Source organism: Crocodylus porosus, unplaced genomic scaffold (genome assembly GCF_001723895.1).
Source record: "Crocodylus porosus isolate Cpor-Errol unplaced genomic scaffold, CroPor_comp1, whole genome shotgun sequence".
NCBI lineage: Eukaryota > Metazoa > Chordata > Crocodylia > Crocodylidae > Crocodylus > Crocodylus porosus.
The window spans coordinates 90,916,491-90,935,671 of NW_017728906.1; the positions used below are offsets into that span (position 1 = coordinate 90,916,491).

The following is a 19,181-nucleotide window of genomic DNA, read 5'->3' on the forward strand; positions in this document are numbered from 1 at the left end:
GCTGCACTCTCTCTACACCTGGCAAATAGGTGTCCTTGTCTGGTGGGAAGCATGAGAAGTAAGATGTGAATCATGTTTTAGTAATTCATGAGAACTAGGATGTGTGTGATATAAACATGAAGTTGTTTTGATCTCTGTGTAACAAGGGTCCTGGGAACCCTTAATACTTTGTACTGGGCTAAGGGGTTATGTTCATGCCTGCACCATGTCTGCAAATGACCTGGCTAGTAGTGTGAACCAGCTGGTCATGGAAGTTAGTGGCCAGGCTTGTCTGTAGACAATAAATCAAGCCAAGCTTTTTGTCACTATGAACCAAAGCCTGTGGTCTCTTTCTTGTAACAATGAGGTTGTTAAGGGCATAGCATCATAGATGGTATCCCGGCAATATGCAACAGACCACCCAAGCCTGACTTGATTTGTAGCATCTAACACCCAAACAGCGTTAAGGGAGTCAGATAACAATGACGGAGTCCTCCTTAACAACATGAGTGACTCCTTAGAAACTAACAGATACCAGCTTTTTCATCAGTCCCCAAACTATGTAGCTGATACAGGAAGCTTTGACCGGGAATACGGTTTTGCACTGCCCTTCAGTCAGTCAGCTGGTGCAAATTACAGCAATCTTTCCAATGTTCTGATATTTTGGAAAGTCCTTAAGGATCAGACCAGTACCCAGATGGTTCAGGCTCATGAAAACACAGGGGGGCAACCCAACTGTCAGACACAGATTGAGCTCCATTCTTTGTAAACAAAGTCTGCAGTGTTTCCTGTTGGCACCTCAACTACCAACTCTGGAGTAAGCCACATATAACTGTCCATGTGTAAAGCATTGTTCCCTTAAATAGCCACTGGAAGCCTCAAAAAGGGCCAAGACAAAATAACCCACCTATAATTTCCTTTGGGTGGTATTCAGTGATTATGGAAGGTTTAGTGTAGCCATTCTGGAGTTATAAGCAAACATACATACATACACTTCATTTTATAACAATGACAGTTGAACTAAATTCATTGCATCGAAAATGAAGTGGTACCAGTTTGTTATCTGAGAAGTAAAGTAATCCCAGTCACTGAAAGCCCCAAAAAGTTTCAAGTGATAAATAACCCACCTATAATTTTCCTTGGGTAGTATTCAGTGATTTTGGAAGATTTAGCATAGATAGGACCAGCCATTCTTGAGTTATAAGTGAACATACATACATACATACATACAGACACACACTTCATTTTATAAATACAGATAAAGCCCATGAATGGGCATGACTCATTGATTAAATATCAGATACCATAAAAGCACAACTCAAAAATGTTACATGTCGTTCTTTCAGGAGAAAATGCCATGCTTTGGAGAAACTATGCTGTCAAATGGGGTATTCACTAGTTAAATATTTAGGATCTTCTGGATGTTGACAAAAACTCTTGCTAAACTTGATTGTAATCAGACCTTCTCTGTCGACATTATAAAAATGCTTGATAGTCCATAAATTGCATTGTGACCATCATGCGCGTACCTAGCCTCAAGACTTCAGACCTTGAGCCAAGAGTCATCTTGTGTTGATTGATGGCCCTTCATCACTTAGTTTTATGGGTTACAGCTGTTAGAGACTTCAGAATGAACTATGCCAAACATAACAGCAGGCCTTGCTCAGTGAAGCAGGGATGCAGGACTGACAAACCAAACTGTTCTGTCAAAAAAAAATACTCTGCTCCAAAAGATCTGTCATACTTCCAAAGCTTTTGACAGGATCCATATTCAGAGCATACCAATATATATTTGATGAATATAGACAAAGCTATCCAGGTTGTTTCCCTGACATTTAGAAAAAAAATCTAATCTTTCATATCATTCTTAAATAATTCACATATCTCTTTTATGTAGGCCTCTCTTTCCTGGATGTTCTATAAAAGAAACAGCTGTCTCTTCATTGCAACAAAGAGAAATAAACTGCTCTGTTCATGGTGGTCAGTAGCAGAAGTTGTCTTCACAGATGGTGTATAAGAATTGCTAATGTTTTAATGGCAGTGATGTTCAAGATCAAGTTTAACTGAAAAAACTTATTTGAGGATTGTAATATTTCAAAAATATGTTACTGGTAATATTGTACTTGAGGGCTGGTATGTATTATGCACTGGGGGACTTTTCTTAGTACGCATAATCACTATTACTAATCTTTAAAATTCATCCAAGATATTTGTTTGATGACGTTCTGTGGCAATAAATAAATCTTAATAAAATATTTCCATATAATTTCATTAAACGCCCCTCTGTTTTCATGTCATTCATATGATATATGACAAAGTATAAAAATACAGACTGATCAGATATTGCTGAGTACTCTGCAATATCTGAAAACTTCAGTCAGTTTGGGGTCTGAGGGCCCAACATGGCTCCTACTGAATTCAACAAGACACTTTCTTTTGCCTTCGATAGAAGCTGGATTTGATATTAAAAAATTAATGAAAGGGCAAAGATACATCACTACCAGTCCAAGATGGTTGAAGGCTAAAGACCCCAGCTAAAGAAAAATATTTCCCACCCTCCAAGTTTACTAAAGATCACAATCATGGAGTGGGGGCCAGGAGATTATTCCCTGACCCCATTCTGCGATTGTGAAATGAGGACTAGGAGCTGCCTGCTGCTGGGGCAGGGGGACATTGACCCCACTCAGGCAGAGCCTGCCCCAGCAGCAGGCAGCTCCTAGAGGCAGGGAGCAATCTCCTGCCCCCTGCTGCCTGACTGACAGAGCAAATCTGCTCTCAGTCAGCCATCTGCACATGCCTTACTGCGCAGTAATTACTCAGCAGTTTGTTTGCTACTTGCATTTTTAGGTAGAATATTAACTGCCAAGTAGAACAAATTACTGCATAGTAAGGGTCTGCACATACATGCCTATTACACAGTAATTTGCTCTACTGTGCAATAAAGTGTCTTGTATAGATGCACCCTTTGGCTACTAAGTTTCCGAACTCTTGGGGATCCCCGTAAGCTGAATGACATGGGGCCGCTGACCAAATCTGGTCCATGGGACAGGGGTTGAGCACCCCAGGTTTAGCATCAATGAAGCAAGGTACCCAGAAACTTCATTTTTAGGACCCCCATACAACCCAGAAACTGATCTGGGATTTGTTACCCAAGGAAGGAGACCTAGTCCACTCTATTACAATGCTTTGAGCAATAAGACACCCTTCCTTATACGGGTAATACAGATCTCCTTCATGGCAGTGACTCTCTTTACATACACTCATAAAAACTTTGTTCAGTTAAATACACTGCAATGAGGGGAAGAAAGGCTGTAAAGATTGTAACAGGCTTTCTGCCAGTGTGAAAACTAATTTATTATTACAACCACAATTCTAACAAGAACTTTCATTAGTGATGGAATAGTCTCCTTCCTTGGGTAAGAATAGGTATCTTCCTCACACCTAGCTGTTCTACTTGGGGAGGACAGCTTTAACTTATTGTTGTGGTTCCTTAACACATCTTCTGAGCATCCTAGCTATGTCTGCAATACATGTGTCACAATTTATGTAATGGTCCTTCTGTTACCTAAACATAAAAATCCTATATCTTCTGAATATTTGCATCTTTCTAGCGGTATCTTTGCATCTTTTCTGCATCTCTAAGTTTTAAAATGTTCAGGAAAGACTTCTCACTTTCATTTTCCAGGCAGCATCAGAATCAGAATAGTAGAGGTATTAGTAGAATTTCAGAGCCAAAACAAACAAGGGATCACAAGTTCTACTTTATCTAAAGGTAGCTGTTTAATGTTTCACATGCAAGAGTAGAAGTTTCACAACTCCAATCAAATGTTAGTAAAAAGACAAATAAAGTTAGTTTTTGGTTGGCTAAACATGCTTCATCTGTACTGATTACTGCAGCCTTCATGCAGAGGTGTCTCAGCTTGAACAACAGATGTCTCACTTACATAAAATGCCATTTAATTGTTCCACATGAAAGGTCAAGATGTTTTAGTGCCTGCAGACCCACAGGATTGGACCTGATCGCTCTCTCATTTGGAGCACTGCAGAACCCAAGAATTAATTGTTCAAACTGTAATCTTTAGCTGTGCCTTACAAGTATACAGCTCAACTCAGGATTTGAATGGTTCTCAGAAACCAAAAATATGATTGCTTAAATAAACAAAAAGGGAACACCATAATTGTAGTCTAAAGGTCCTTGTGAGCACTGCCTTGCTTTGGACCTTTGAATATGGCCACATAACTTAGGAATAGCCTTATCCTACTTGGAAAAAGAATTACAAATAGAATGAGATTGTTGGATTATATTTTAAGGGTGCCCCACAATATTAGCACTGTTAGTAGGGGTGTGCAAAGTGGACCCTATTCGATTGGATTCGGCCTGAATTGGGGACAGTGATTCAATTCGTTGATTCAGATCACTGTCCCTCATTCAATTCGGCTGAATCCAAATCTGAAGATTCAATGCTGATTCAGAGAATCAGATTTGGACATAGACACAGCTTTAAATTTTTTTCTACATACCTCAAGGTACCAGCATAGCTCATGAACACTGCGATGCTGGGGCAGACGGAGAGTCCCACAAGAGTGTGGGGGGCCCCCCACATGCTCGGCAGCAAACCTGGAAGTGGACCAGAACTACCTCCGGTCCACTTTCGGGTCCACTGGGGAGCACACTTTGGGCCCCCCCATGCATCCCTGGTACAGCGATCAGCCACGGGGGACCCTGGGTGCCCCCCTCAGAGCCAGAAGGCGCCAGTCGCTGAGCCAGGGAGCACTGGGGAAGGCCCCTGCACGCTCCCTGGCGGACCCAGAAGTGAGCTGCCAAGCATGCTGGGGAGCCCCTCGTGCTTCTGTGGGACACTCCATGCGTTCCAGCATCATAGCATTCACAAGCCACCTGCTACTTTGAGGTACGTAGAAAAAACATTTAAAGCTGTGTCAATGTCCGAACTGCCACATCTTGCCAAATCTCTCAAAACTGATTCGGAAGGTTCCAATTAGATTCAGAAAGATTAAAGTGTCCTCTGATTCAATTTGGATTTGAAGATTCAGCCACTGAATTGGGCCATATCTCCGCTGAGTCGAATCAGGGTCCAAAGCTTTGCACGGCCCTGTTAAGTGTGCAAACACCTACATGTGATTCACAAGATACACCCAGAGATTTTGAATAGGAATTAATAGGATCAAATATTCTGACCTGTTGTGATCTTCCAAGTACTTTGCAACAGAAGAATGTCTCTATTATTTCTCTGTAGCCAAGGAATGAGTGAAAGCTAAGAGCTGGCATTTTCCAAGAGGGCCCTTGAGTCTAAAATGTTTGAGAACTACTGCTCTAGAGGAAGACTATCATTTGTGCCAACCATTCCCTTACATCAGGATGGAGCTGGATGGAAGACAGGAGTGTATCAGGAACAGGTTGGGGGTGGAGTTATATGGGAAGTGCATGGCAAAGCAGAACTTGACTATGTCAGGTCTTCCTGTAGTATAAGGCCCCATTATAGTCCTAATGCCAGCGATGGGAGTCAGAGTAGACTTTATGCTCCTCTGACTTATAACAGGGTCATGCAAGAGGGATCAAGGAGTTTCAGCTGATATGCTACAGATTTTGCTTTCCAGTGCCTTTGAGCACAGCTTTGTATAGAATCAGGACCCCCATGAACAAACTGGGAATGCTGGTAGCAAGTCATGGCTAACGAGAAGCATGAGGAGATAGAGGTCCTCACTCTGCCTGAGATCCATCTGCACAGACCCTTTATCAAATGCTACAGAGTTCTGTATGGGCCTGCTTGGGCAAAACCCTTTGCAGAGCTGGGTCCAGGATTAGTTAATGTCAGGGTTCTGGATCAGCTGGACTTTATTCCTTGTTACTCTATCATTCATCCACCCTGCTACTCTTTAGAATAAAAAATATTTTGAAACATAAAAGCCCATGGTGTGGCTTTCTGCACCACTGATTGGTGCCTGGTATTGATAGGGAGACCATACAACCCATTTTGGCCAGGACACTCTTGGATTCTGTAGGCCAGTCCTGGCCAATTGGTCAAAAGTCCTGGGCTGGAGTCCAAGTCTGGCAGGGAGGCAGAGTAACATGGTGTACCAGGCAGATGGCCAGGCAGGCACCATTGATGCTGTGCAGGAGAAGGGTGGAAAAACTGGGGCAAGGGCTACCCTACCCACATGTGACATGTCCTTGCTTACACACAGCAGCATTGGTGCCTGCCTGACATACCATGCTGCTTCATCTCTCCACTGGGCTGTAGCCCGGGACTTCTGACCAACTGGCCAGGACCAACCTATGGAATCCAGGAGTGTCCCAGCCAAACCGGGATGTATGGTCACCCTAAGCATTAAGCAAGTCACTCTGCCTGTTTGAAAAGCAGATCGTAAAAAGGAAACACCTAGCAAATTACCTCCTTTTGTAAAGCTGAGTTCATACTGGTGTTTAAAATTTGTTTCCTACAAATCATTTGCAGCACTATTCCTTCTAGAACTTTAGCCTCATAAAAACTATATATTCCGGAGTTTTATGGTACTGTATGTAAGAAAAGCAAATGGGTGAGGGGCAGCCTGTATGCATCATTCCTATGACATAAAACAGTGGTCAAAAGGTTTTTACTGTGAGATTCATAAGCAACTTATGTAATGGAATACTCTTTCACTGTGTCTTTATAAATACCATCAATCTATTTAATTATAGATCAGATATTCTAGTTATGTTATTTCCCCAGGATATCCAGTTAATGCTTAATGCTGCTCCCATTAATGTCAATGGAATTTTTGCCATTAACTCTGTAGACCTTGAATTGGTCTGTGCAATGCTACGGGTGACAAACAGCACTATAACTAGATCAAACATATCAAACCATCCAAAGCTTAACCAAATTGCAGGGAAAGTGTGGATGTCAGGCTTAGCTATTTTCAGGGAACCTGACTGAAAGCTGAAAACATATGAATGAACAGCAAGCTAAGGGCCTGTATCCTAAATACTCTGTATTACAATCGCACACTAGAACATTAATAACTAAGGTGACCAAATATATTACTAGTTATTTTGCTATAATAAAGCTATTTTTGTTAACAGTTTCAAATGATTATAGTCACAAAGGCAGCCTTGAAGATGGAAAGAGCAAAGCAGCCTTGTCAGGCCACAGGCCATAGTTAATAAATAACTGACCAAGACCAAAGGGCAAGCCATAATGGGAGATAAGAAACCTTTTCTTCTGCTATCTCAAAAATATAAATTTCAATTGATTAACAAGTTCTTGATTAAAGATTACCAGATGATTAATAGACAAGTCAGATGACCTTAAAAAAAAGAGCTTTAGCTAAGGTGATCCCTTGACCCCTTTCCCAGAGCCACTAAAATCTGGTTCCATCCAGTTTAAAAAATCCAAGTGAAACAAAGAAATTTAAATAAAACCAATCAGAGATCAATAATTAGCATGTCAAATCAACCATCTATAAGTATTGGGCCTGGGGCAAGTGACAAATTGGGCCTTTCCTAAAGCCCAGCAGAAAAAAACAACTCAGTGAGACTGCCCAGGAAAGCAGACCTGCTCTTCCTGAATCCAAGGCTATGTAAGCATTGTCTTTATTAGTACCAATAAGTCTTTGCTATTGTGTGTCCTGATAAAGCTTTCAAGTAGTGACTGGAATGGTTTCATTGATCACTTCTAACCACAAGTCAAATCAAGGGGGGAAACTTCAGTAGGAAATGGGATTGGACCTGCAGTAACAGTCTCTTTGCTATATTGATGCACCTCTGGTGTTGTCTGCATGTTCAATATTCTGTATGCTTTGTAGTCCAAATAGTCTATGACTGTGTCTAATCACTGGGTTTTTAATGTTACTGTCATTAGCTGAACATAGTTTTAATACTTTACAGGATTATAAATAATGGTGACTTTCCTCCCACCTTGCATCCCACAGTCTAACTTCATGAGGGTTCTTATGGCCTATAGTTTTTTTTATAAGTGACTACTATGTCATCTGAGCAATGGCACCAAAATCTGTAAATGTTTATTAGAATTTTCTATTTTGTCCCCCATGGTTCTAAATCAGATCTAATTGACTAATTCTTTTTTTATCCTGCCTACTGTATGCCTGACCTATTATTTTTACAAAGAAATTCCCAGAAACAATACTCAAAACCAAAGGTGAGATGCTGGTGCACGTCATCTTCATATCGTCTTTCCAAAAGTACTAGGAAAAGCTGCAGGAGTCCAAATCTACTTTTTCACCTGAAGATTCATGCTCACAGTACCAACATTGTATATTAATGTAGCTGTGCCTCCAACACATGCAACGCCTAGTCAGTTTTATATAAACCATAGGAAGATGGTTCCAATAGGAAAATCAGCAGAAGAGAAGGATCCTTAAGTAAAGAAATCTCCACAAAGTGAAAGTTAATGGGGTAAAAGTGCTTTACTGAATAGAAATGGACTTCAGCATGTGCTCAAGTGCTTTGCTGAATTTTATCACTCCATCCGTCACCCTTACTCTTACTATTTTACTTAGTATTTAGTTTAGTTATGTATAAATGTATCTTATGTAACCTCCACCCTTGGGTTGAGAAGTGTTAAGCAGAGAGGAACGTGGCCATTCCAAGCCCAAGAAGACCAGACCCAGGGAGCTGGATTGGACTATGACCCCCAACCTGCCTCAGGACCTGCCAACAAGATGCCACCAGCCAATAAGAGATGGAGTAGGTGGGGTTATGTAAAGCCCATGAAAATAAAAAACAGGACAATGGTTTGATCAACAGCTTCCAGGCTGCTTTGAGAGCTAGCAGAAGTGCAGGAAAGGGGGAGAATGAAGCTGTAACATGGTGGCCTTTTGCCCATAGCAGTGTGGATGGAGCAGGGGAGAGCCCTTGCTCGTTGATGTGCTCCAAACACCATTGATAGAGACCCTAGGGAGATTGTGGAGAAGTTTGGTCTGAGTACAGCTGGAAGAAGGATCAACTTCCCCATAGAGGAGACTGCAGCAGGGAGAGAAGATGACTACTGCTACAGAGTGGGACCTGAGTGAGCTGCTCTGAAAAGGCTGCAGAAGTTAGTGTAGTCAGTGTGATTGTAAAAGTACTTGTGTTGTAGAAGTCCTTATCCCATCTGGGACAGCTTAGGCTGTACACAAAGTGAAACTTCTAACCCCAAAAGGTTATTGTGGGACTGTTTGGACTTGGAGTTTTAAATTGCACCTTTTAAAGGGATAATTTTGTTACCAGGTTTCTATGCAGGGTTTCATGGTTATATTGCAGGCTGCATGTGTACAAATAAATACGACTTATTTATACTCTGCTGTTAAACTGCTGTACTGTTGGGGAAACTGAGTCACTACAGCCACACACCTGCACCCCCTCACGTGAGGGATTATACTTAAAATGGCCTTTATGGGAAAATTGGACACAACCTATTTATTAATTAATGAATTAGGCCAGTATTAATGATGCTATTATACAGATAATAGAGCATATGTTCTTTAGTAACGTGCACTCTAACACCTAGGTCCAAATGAGGGTAAAATGGAACATATACATTTTGAGCTTAATTAATTCCATGTCATGTTTCAGGTTACCAGGTAACCTTGGTGTTAATAAAGGAATTGCAAATTACAAGTAATCAGTTGGTACCTACAATGACACACTTCCTCCATAGGTCCTACAGAAGAAAATTAAGTTATTGGCTTAAGGTTACACAGACTGTCAGTAGCAGGATAGGGAAGTGAACCCAAGTATCCCAGGTTCTAGACTAGCACCTCTGTCCCTGAGCCATTTTCTTTTCCATTTGAAGGGTTTTAGTTAGGGCAAATCATGCATGCTTTTACAGGTTCATTAGACGAGGAAAATATAAAAAGAACTTTTTCAGATGGCCAGGAAGTTTCTAAGGAACAAAATTTTAATAACAAACTGGAAAATATGTTTTCAAAATTGTTGTAAAAAGTATTGTTGGTTAGCTTCCCTGTGCTTCATGTCATCTCAGAGGTCCGTTGCTTTTTAATTCAGAGTCAAAGGAAGACACTTTTACTTAGGAACCTGAAAATGAATTTAGAACCCTAACCTTGGATACTCCAGTTTGAAAATGAAATCTAAATCTGCATATTATCATTAAAAAAATAAAGGTAGAAGGAATCTCAAGAAGTAATTTACTCTATCCTGCCTGGAGACAGGATTCTTGACTTTGTCTAACCTATTTTTCAAAACCCTTGGTAATGGAGATTCTATATCGTCCCTAGATGCTCTGTTCCAGAGGTTGTAACTAAATCTCTCTTGTTGCATTTTAAGCCTCTTCTTTTTCTATCTAAGTGAACCTTGAGTACAATTTATAGCATCTGCTTTGTAACAGACTTTTCCATACTTGAAGACTGTTATCTTGTCTCTCCTCAGACTTTTCTTCTGTAGACTAAGCAAGTTCTTTCAATCTTTCCTCCTGGATCATAAGTTGGTCACATACAGCCTGTGGGCCATATCTGGTCTACAGAGCACTGGATCCAGCTAGAGGGCTTTACCTGTGCGCACACCCATGCCTGCACTGCAACCAGGCAGCAAGAAGCTGTGCTGGAGCCAGGCAGCTTCCAGCTGTAGCCACACTGCTGCTGCTTGTCCTCACCCTCCTAGGCTGCCCAGTAGGCTCAGCTTCTAGCAGGGGGGGGAGTTGTGCTGGGGATGGGCAGCTTGAAGCTGCACCTGTGCTGCAGGTAGGAGGTGGGGGGGAGGTCTACAAGGGAAGTAGGGAGAAATGGAAAGAGAGCAGACACAGTTTGCAGCTACCCAGCCCTAGAGGGTATTCTTACACTACAGACAGGGAACAGGGGGCTGAGAGAACTGGTGGCAGTGTGGGTACAGCTCCCAGTTGCCTGGTCCCAGCATAAGCACAGAGAAAGTCCCCTGCCACTGCCACACTGCTGAAGCCACCTGGGCCACATATGCCTGCCTCTGTCCTAAACTGTTCTCCTGACGTCTGATCATTTTTTCTCTCTACTCCTGAGAGCTTCAAATTTGGTTCAGGTTTTTCTTGAATTGCGGTGCCCAAAACTGAACAGCTAAGTCTCAGCCAGTGCTGAGTAGAATGGAAGGATGACTTCACATATCTTACATATGTTACTTCTGTTCATACATCCCACAATGATGCTTGCTATTTTTACAGCAGTATGACATGAACTGAAGTTCAGTCTGTGATCTACTATGACCTTTTCTGCAGAACTGCTGCCTACCCTGTTATTCCTTATTTGGATTTGTGGCTCTGAGCATGTGACCTCCTTCCCTCACCAGTCCCACGGGACACTCAAACCCACCTGTGAGGTTCAGTGGCTCCCAGAGTCTTTGCAGCTGGGGTGCAGTCTGTAACATGGGACTTGTGGGTGCCTCCATGCAGCACTATGTGTGCCAGCTTTTGGGGTGCCTGTGCCTGCTATGGCTGACACAAGGAGGCAGGCAAGGAAGTGACTTCAGTAACCCTCTTTTGAGCCATGGAAGGCAAGGTGCAGGAAGGATCAAGCTGGGAGGGAGTGGATTAACTGGATAGTGGATTTTGAAGCCCTGATTCTCAGGACTACTGTGCTTGGCTGTAGTAGTCTATGCCTCACTGCAGAAATCTTTATAGAGCAGCTATCACCCACTTCCAACAATGTTCTGAAAGAACCACATATATTTCCAGTAGCATGTCCTGCAAGTGCTACACCAGCCTCAGTGAAACTGCAAGCCAGATTCTCTCCTGTAGACAGAAACTCTCCTTTTCCATTCTCTAAAGAGGCACTGACACCCTAGGCTCTTGGATAGCTTTACAGCATAGAGCCATTGTCATTTGTCTGTCATGTGATACTGGGCATCTTTGATGTTATGTATGATGTGATTAAGTGGCACCTCTGGGAGAACATCCTCTGGCTGGGTCTCACAGCATGCTGGGATGAAGCAGAGTCTTGCAAGATTACAGTAATGGATCTGCCATCCCCTGCAGTGTTACGCTTTCCCAGTGGACTGGGTGTACCCCAGCCTCTATTGTCATAGCAATGAGTGTTTTTGGTCAGTGCAAATAAGTCTTCCAAGTTCCCACCCAGGTTGTGGCTGAGTGCCTGTCATCAGTTGCTGCAGAGCACTCAAGTCATGTTTTCAGAGGTGGTGAGGAAAGTGCTTGGAGGGCTTCCTGTCCTTGTGCTTTATGCAAAGGAAAACCCTTTCATGTTCTAAAGCTGCTTCTAAAAAGGGAACATTGTTTGCCTTCTTCCTTTAACCCAGTGCATGACGGGCAAGGAGTATGTCATTCCTAAGGATGTATCCCAAGATGCTGCCTGTATCTTCAGACTGTGCACAGCCTGTGCTAATTCACAGTTTGGAGCACCTTCTCTAGTGAATAGGAACACTATGCGTCTTCCTGAGTGGTGTCAGATCACACCCTGAGCCCAGATCTGTTATTTTGAGCTTAGCAGGACCCGAGTCTGAGTTTTCCTAGGGCTTTTCTATACCAAATCAGCAGCTGACCCCAGAAAAGATGGAACTGAACACTCTAGAGCCAGTAGTCTACTAGGGAGGTTGCTCCAAGCTCTTTCCTAGTGCCTCTTCTCAAACTCTTGACCTCTGGCTAACAGAAGCCCCAGCAGTAAAAATGTCCAGTTCTACAGTGAGTCAGTGGTTTTAACTGGGGTGAATCATGCTCAGCCCTTTTCTTCCCTGGATATGCCGCTATCACAGTATAGATAAGCCCTTGGATGCACAATAGGATCTGGGCCTATGTTTGCTTTTTTCCTCCATGAATTCTCAAAGACAACTGCTAGGAGCTCTGAAATTGCTTCAGGGTATTCCTTGAGTATTCTAAGATAAATGTTACACAATTATAGATTCATAGAAAAGCAGAGATGGAAGGGATTTATTTAGGCTTAGCCAATTTGAAAACGTACCTATTCTTTCCCTGTTCTCACCTTACTAATTGTGTTGGAATCTGCTCATTGTTACTGTTTTAAGTAAAGATTAAATGAAGACTTCAGCAGAAAAAAAGGCATTCCACACGTGAATCTTTTGGTGTCATCTGTTATTAGCTTGCCCCCTCATTTAAGCAGTAGATCAACTCTTTTCTTAGTTTTCTTCTACTACTGATTTACTTTCAGAATGTGTGTTATTACCTTTCAAGTCCTTTGCTGGTTGTACCTCCTTATATGCCTCAGCCTTTCTGATTTTGACATGTTTGTACTCTTCTCTTACACTCGTGCTTAGCAATTTGACCTCCTTTCCATTTCTGTACAATTCCTTCTAAAGTTTCAGGTCATTCAAGTCTCATGACTGAGTCATGATCATATCTTACTGCACTTATGTATTGTGTCCTCAGAGTCCATATGTTTCTGGATCACAAAGACAAGGAAGTATTTAAAATACAGCTATCCACATGCTCTAGGAAGAAAGGATTTACAATATAAGCTTACCAGAATTTGCATTTAAGTAGTCAGTTTTACATTTCAAAGCTTAATTGCATATACCTTGCTAATGTACTTCAGAATATAAAGATTATGATCTCTTTACCAGACTAAGACCTTGGCTTTACATAAATGTAATATAAACAGTAAGTGTTATGCCTGAAAATTTCATTTTAATATTTTAATATATTGCCTACAGATTTTAAACCAACTGTAGTTCTTTAGCCCATACAAAGATGTATAGGTAAGCATAATTTTATGAAAATTAGATGATAACTAATTTCCATACAAATATAAGAATGACATAAAATTTACTACCTGGATTCTCCATCAGTTTTGCTCCCGTATAAATAAAAACAAGCATTTTTTTAATAACTTGCCTTCATATTCCTACAGTGCCTCTACATTTTTCTGAATTTACTCCTAGAGATGCTTATGTCAAGAAAAATAAGAAATTCAAATGCAATGAAATCCCCTATTAATTACAAGCATGTCAGTTAACTATTTTCCATTTTCACTGATGTAACTGAACTACCAGTCTTGGTCAAGGAACATTTATATAATCTGTTTCTAAAGAAGGACTTAGTATAATAGCAAGAAAGAGGTTTTTTTACTTTGGTTGTAGCTATCTATATCCCTTCTTGCACAGTACATTTCTCCCTCTGGTCCCTACAACTCTCAGTAAGAAACTGAGAATAATGAGGTCTAACAGCCAAACATCAAGGTTTCCTTTTAATTAATAAAATGGAATCCTGCCAAAAAATATATTAGTACAATTATTACTTGTAGACCTACATAAAAGGAAATGCACAGGTCAGTCAGTGATACCAGTAATTTAGCAAAATAAAAAGCTAAATATGGTATTCAGAATATATATGTCAGTTCAGAGATGTTCCTCATTGCAGCCTGTCAAGTTAAAAAATTAAAAATCGATATATTTAATTAAAATAAAAGACCAGGATGCAAAGAGCTAGAGCTAAGAAGAACAACACAGCAACGAGGAGCATAATTTTCACTTTAGAATTATGGTAGCTGACAGAACAGAAACATCCCCACCCTCTCACTCCCTTTCTCTCCCCCAAATATTTACAGCCTTTTTGGTGCTGTTTGTCTTGTCTTAACTTCACTTAAGTTCTCTAACAAACAGGCTCTTAATAGCCCTGCTCATGGCTCTGACCTCTAGAATATCCACAAAGTAGCAGGAATTGCAGATATGGAAAGTGGTGAAGGTAGAAAGAAACTCACAGTAATCTTAACTGCCCTTGGATCCGCCAGAGATCTTCTCTATACACCTGTATTTTTCCATTCTGGATAAAGGAAAAAAAACACAGGAAAACTGGAACTCTGGCATGGAGGTCACTAAAACATACAGAAAAAGAGGGGAAGTCTCATATTATTGCAAGAATACCTCCAGCCATGGTATGTCAAAGGGAAACTGGCTTTTCAAGCTAACTGGAAGGAGGTGTAGTTGAGCAAAGCCAGGAGCATTCTGATCTGCTGGAGGAGTTGTTCTAAGAATGAACTTACCAATAAGACAATATTCCTTTTTCTCTCTGGTTTTCAATTTGTTAAGATCTGGCATCTTTTATGCCAGAAGGACAATCTCACCCTGGCATAAAAAGAGAGACTCATAGGCTTCAGGAAGGTTTTAAGTGGGAACTTACTGCAGGAAGATCTAAAAAAGGAAGATGAGAATAAAGGTAATGTTCCCTTGCATTTCCTTTGCTGAACAGATTCACATGTCATTAACGTGACTGCCCCAGTTCTATATGCTGCCAAATACCTACAGTGCTTCCCTGTGCAGCTCAGTACCAGATTCTCCACTGTCTTCCTTTCAACTGACAAAACAGCTCATGTGGGAAAAGGCCCACAGTAGGTATGCAGCAAGGAGATGGATAACTGAGAACTTGGAGTTAACTATCCGCCCTGGTTTGGAGGATGGTATGTCTACTTTCATGTGTGCTTTTAATGTGGCACAATAGATTGCAATGACAGTCCAGAAAGCACAGGCATTTGAGAGATCCCCTGTCCAACATATAAATGGAAAGCAGGGTTAAAATAACAAGCGAGGTTTTTCTGACTTCATTCTGGGACACCTGGTCTACATTTCTGTTCACAGGCTACTCAGGTTAGCAAACAGAAAACAGCTCTATGGTTTTTCTTTGCTTACATACTTTTTAGCTAATTTACCTTAGAGATTAATGCAATCTATTGGTACTTGTATAACTAGAATGGGTGTGGATTTCTGTTAAAGCCAGAAAACAAACCGCCAGGTGTGTGAATGAAAACAAAATCCAGGGTACACTGCCCCAAACAAAGACCCCGTGATTATACCCAACCTGAAAGTTAAGGCTTATGTAGTAATTTTGCTTAGTTTTTTTTTTACATTCACTACATAAAATATAAGTCAGAAGAAAGAAAGCTAAAAGAAAAATATTATAGTTTGATCATCTTATATTCTTTGCTTGTTCTCTTTTGAACAATATGTTCAAGTATTCCTGTTGCGTCAGATCCAGAAATATCAAGGACTTAGCTTAAAAGCCAACATTTCCTTAAGTGTTTTACTTTTTGGCTCGTTCCTTGTTTCTAATCTGCCACCCTCCTGATCATCTCAGCCCTCTGCCTGCCTTCACCTTCTCTGTTTTCTCCTTTTGCTTTCTTGGCACTGTCTCAGTAGCTTGTTCTGTTCAGTCATTATCCTGTACTTCCACCATGATTCCCCAGATTCCCACCTACCAGCTTAGCTTAGACTTTTCATGCAGCTGCCCACTACTGTAGTATCTGGACACCTTAATGCAAAATCACCAGTAGTCACCAAAGTTCCTTGTTAATTTCAAGGAGAAAACTTTTTCTTTTCTAGCAAAAAAAAGTCTGCTAGTAGTGGGGGGCCTTTGACTTTTAGGTTTGGTATTTATGGAATGGTTGTGCCATTTCTTTTCGTAGATGGCCTTTAAAAAGAAGGTGGCTTGCCAGGCAGACTCTTTTAGAAGTCAACAGGTTCTGAAGACAAGATCAGAGATCATAGTTTTCACTCACTTCAAGCATGTCTGTATCACAGCAGCAGCATGTATTGGCTGGGGCTTTTGCAAGCCCACCTTACCTCCCCACTCCTGCTGACATGTTCCCAACCTAGAATTATGCTGGAAGGACCTCTGTCTGTGGCTTGCTTGAGCACTGGCCCCACTTGCATGTTTCTGAGTTTGGAATGTGTCTTTGGGAGCAGGTGAACAAGGCAAGCTTGAGGATACTCTGGCCAGGCCATGTCATCACCATAGTGAAGATATGCCCTAGATTCCACTTCGTGATCACCATTGCCCAAGAGAAGCATACCTGCCTATGGTGGGTCATACACAAAAAGCTGGCCTGTGATGTAGCAGGAATTTGAACCTTTGCAAATCAGGTCCAAAGCCTTTAACTGTCATGAGACAGTGACTGGTAGCCAGCAAAGGGAGTAGAACATGACCCTGACATCCTGTCATGGAGAAAGTAAGTACAGTAGTCACCTTCTGCATCAGTAGCAGCTCATGCACTGTCTCCACATTCAGCTTCAGATACAGTAAATTACAGTAATCCAGCCTGGAGATGAATAATACATTGATTACTGTGGCCAAGTCCCCTCCTGAGAATAAAGAATGAAGTTTCCTAATAAGACAGGAATGAAAGAAGGCATTTTCCAATGCCAATGCTATCCAGTCTTCTGAGCTTTGTGAGGAGCTAAAGAGGATTTACAATTGGGGCATACATGCCTTTAGAAGGTGAAGACGTTGTCTAAGGAAGTTTTCTCAAAGCTTTTCCTCTACCTGGCCAGCATCACTTTAGTTTTGTTTGGGTTCAGCTTGAGACACATACTGTTCATCCAAGCAAGCCTAGTTTGTAGACTTTCTGATTTCTTAGTGGTTGCAAGAGGTAAGAATGAGAGCTGACAATCACTGTCATAGAGTTGCCTGCTAAGCTTGTGGCGTCTGTCTCTCGCATTGTCTTATACAGATGTTGAAGAGAAAAGGGGATTTAAACATTCCCCTTCCATATAAACATACCTTTGTTGAGATCAATATATTGCAGCATCATGCTAGTGAATAACAACCAGAAAGTGGAAATGAATAGAAATTGAATGCAAGTAAAAGTTAATGATCAACAAAAGTTAGTTTTCCATCTCCAAATTAACTAAAGGGCAAGATATAAGCTGTTCTATATTGCACCAGGGGAAAACTAAATTGGATTTTTCAAAAATCCCTTCATTAATTTCAGGTGCTATTGGTCAGTGTTGTAAAGAAACTTATTTTCTCTTCATGCTAGTACAGGAGCAGTTTAGATTAAATAGTAGGGGGAAGAAAGGTTTAATTTGAGACTGAACTATGGTGCAGACACATTTTAAACAGCAGCCACGGGAGCTGTTTGAGTGTTAGTAATTATAGGTATTAAAGGTGTCAAAGGTAAGGAAATACATTTTACAGTATAATTTTAAAAACTTCCCTCAGGGGATTTAAAAAAGGAGTGTATTGTGCAAGTTAGAGAAACTCGCTATCCATTAGTTGCTGCTATGCTTCTGTTATCTCTTTGTCCCTGTGTTTATATAGGACTTTTAAACTCTGCCCAGTTTCTCATAGCACTTCTGTGACTACAGCACATATATCAAGGAATATATAAGATTTAAAACAGCACACTCTTTGCAGTTGCATCCTGTAAACCAGAGAAAAGGGTTCTTCAGCATATGAAAAATTATCTGGTTTCAACCACAGCTTTGTAGCTCAGAGTCCAGCAACTTTACTAACACCGCAGTACCCTATAAAAAGCAAAGAAACTAGAAGTGAAGAGAAGGAAGGACATCAAGAAAACACCTCTGCAGTCTGTTTTGTGAGTATGGGATTATAGTCAATATGCTATTTTTAACCATGCGGGTGTATGTGAGAAGTGTTACAAGCAGGCACTTTGGTTTTATCAAAATTACCTAAATTTATCACTAACACTCAAAAATAACTAATAAAGGTGGCAAAAATGAGTGTGTGTGATACAGAGAGATGTATAATGCAAGAGTATTCCATAAAAGTCCAAAAAGGGAAGATAAACAAGAGAGCCACAGGGATTAGTTTAGCAATGGCATAGATATGTTACTAAGGCCACAAACAGACGTTGCATTTTCTCCTGTGACCAAGTGGGATCATTCAGCTGTCCACATTCATTATCCTAGGACAAGCCCTAGAAAGGTTTGCAGGATGAGAAGTACTAACCATTGGTCCCAAGACATTTCAAAGTGCATCTAAACCAGGGGTGGCCAATTATTTGGGACAGAGAGCCACTTAAGGAGGTTTGGTGAGCTTTTGCAGGTAGGCAGGGCAGAGCTGCTGACCAAGCCTGGCGCAGGGCGGGGCAGGGGTTCTGACACCAGTGTGGGGTGCTGACCCAGCCCAGCACAGCAGTGGTGGGAAGGAGCAATTGATCCTATCCAGCCCGGGTCTGTCCACCGCGCACCCACCTCCAGGAGCACCAGATGGAGTGGGCAGGCAGAATGTCCATGGAACAGTCACGGTGACCCTTGCAGCAGGTGTCACAGGCCAGTTGGGCACTGTGAGTATATTACTTTAGCTACTTGGTTGTTTGGTTTGGGGTTGAGGAGGTAGAATTGGTAAAATAATGGTAAATGTATTATAGTTTACACACATATAGTAGTTAATAGAAAGATAAATGTAATAAGTAGATAATGTAATATTAAAAAGTTAATAGTAAATAATAATAACAGATAGATTAATCTGTTGCAGGCTAGCTAGGCACTGCAAGAATATTAGCTCTTGGGTTGTTTAAAA

The 19,181-nt window shown here is 41.2% G+C and overlaps 1 protein-coding gene across 2 annotated transcripts in view; it reads left to right on the forward strand.

Annotated features, from left to right (window-relative positions):
- Positions 1-17,643: 17,643 nt before the first annotated feature.
- LOC109306270 (sulfotransferase 1C1-like) overlaps positions 17,644-19,181 on the forward strand; it is a 17,657-nt gene continuing 16,119 nt past the window's right edge. The window contains exons 1-2 of one of the 2 annotated variants that reach the window (XM_019529594.1): positions 17,644-17,813; positions 18,054-18,234. The gene's annotated coding sequence lies outside the window, so the exon portion shown is untranslated. Of the gene's footprint in view, positions 17,814-17,869; positions 18,235-19,181 lie in introns of those variants that run through there. The other variant, XM_019529593.1, reaches the window with a different exon arrangement.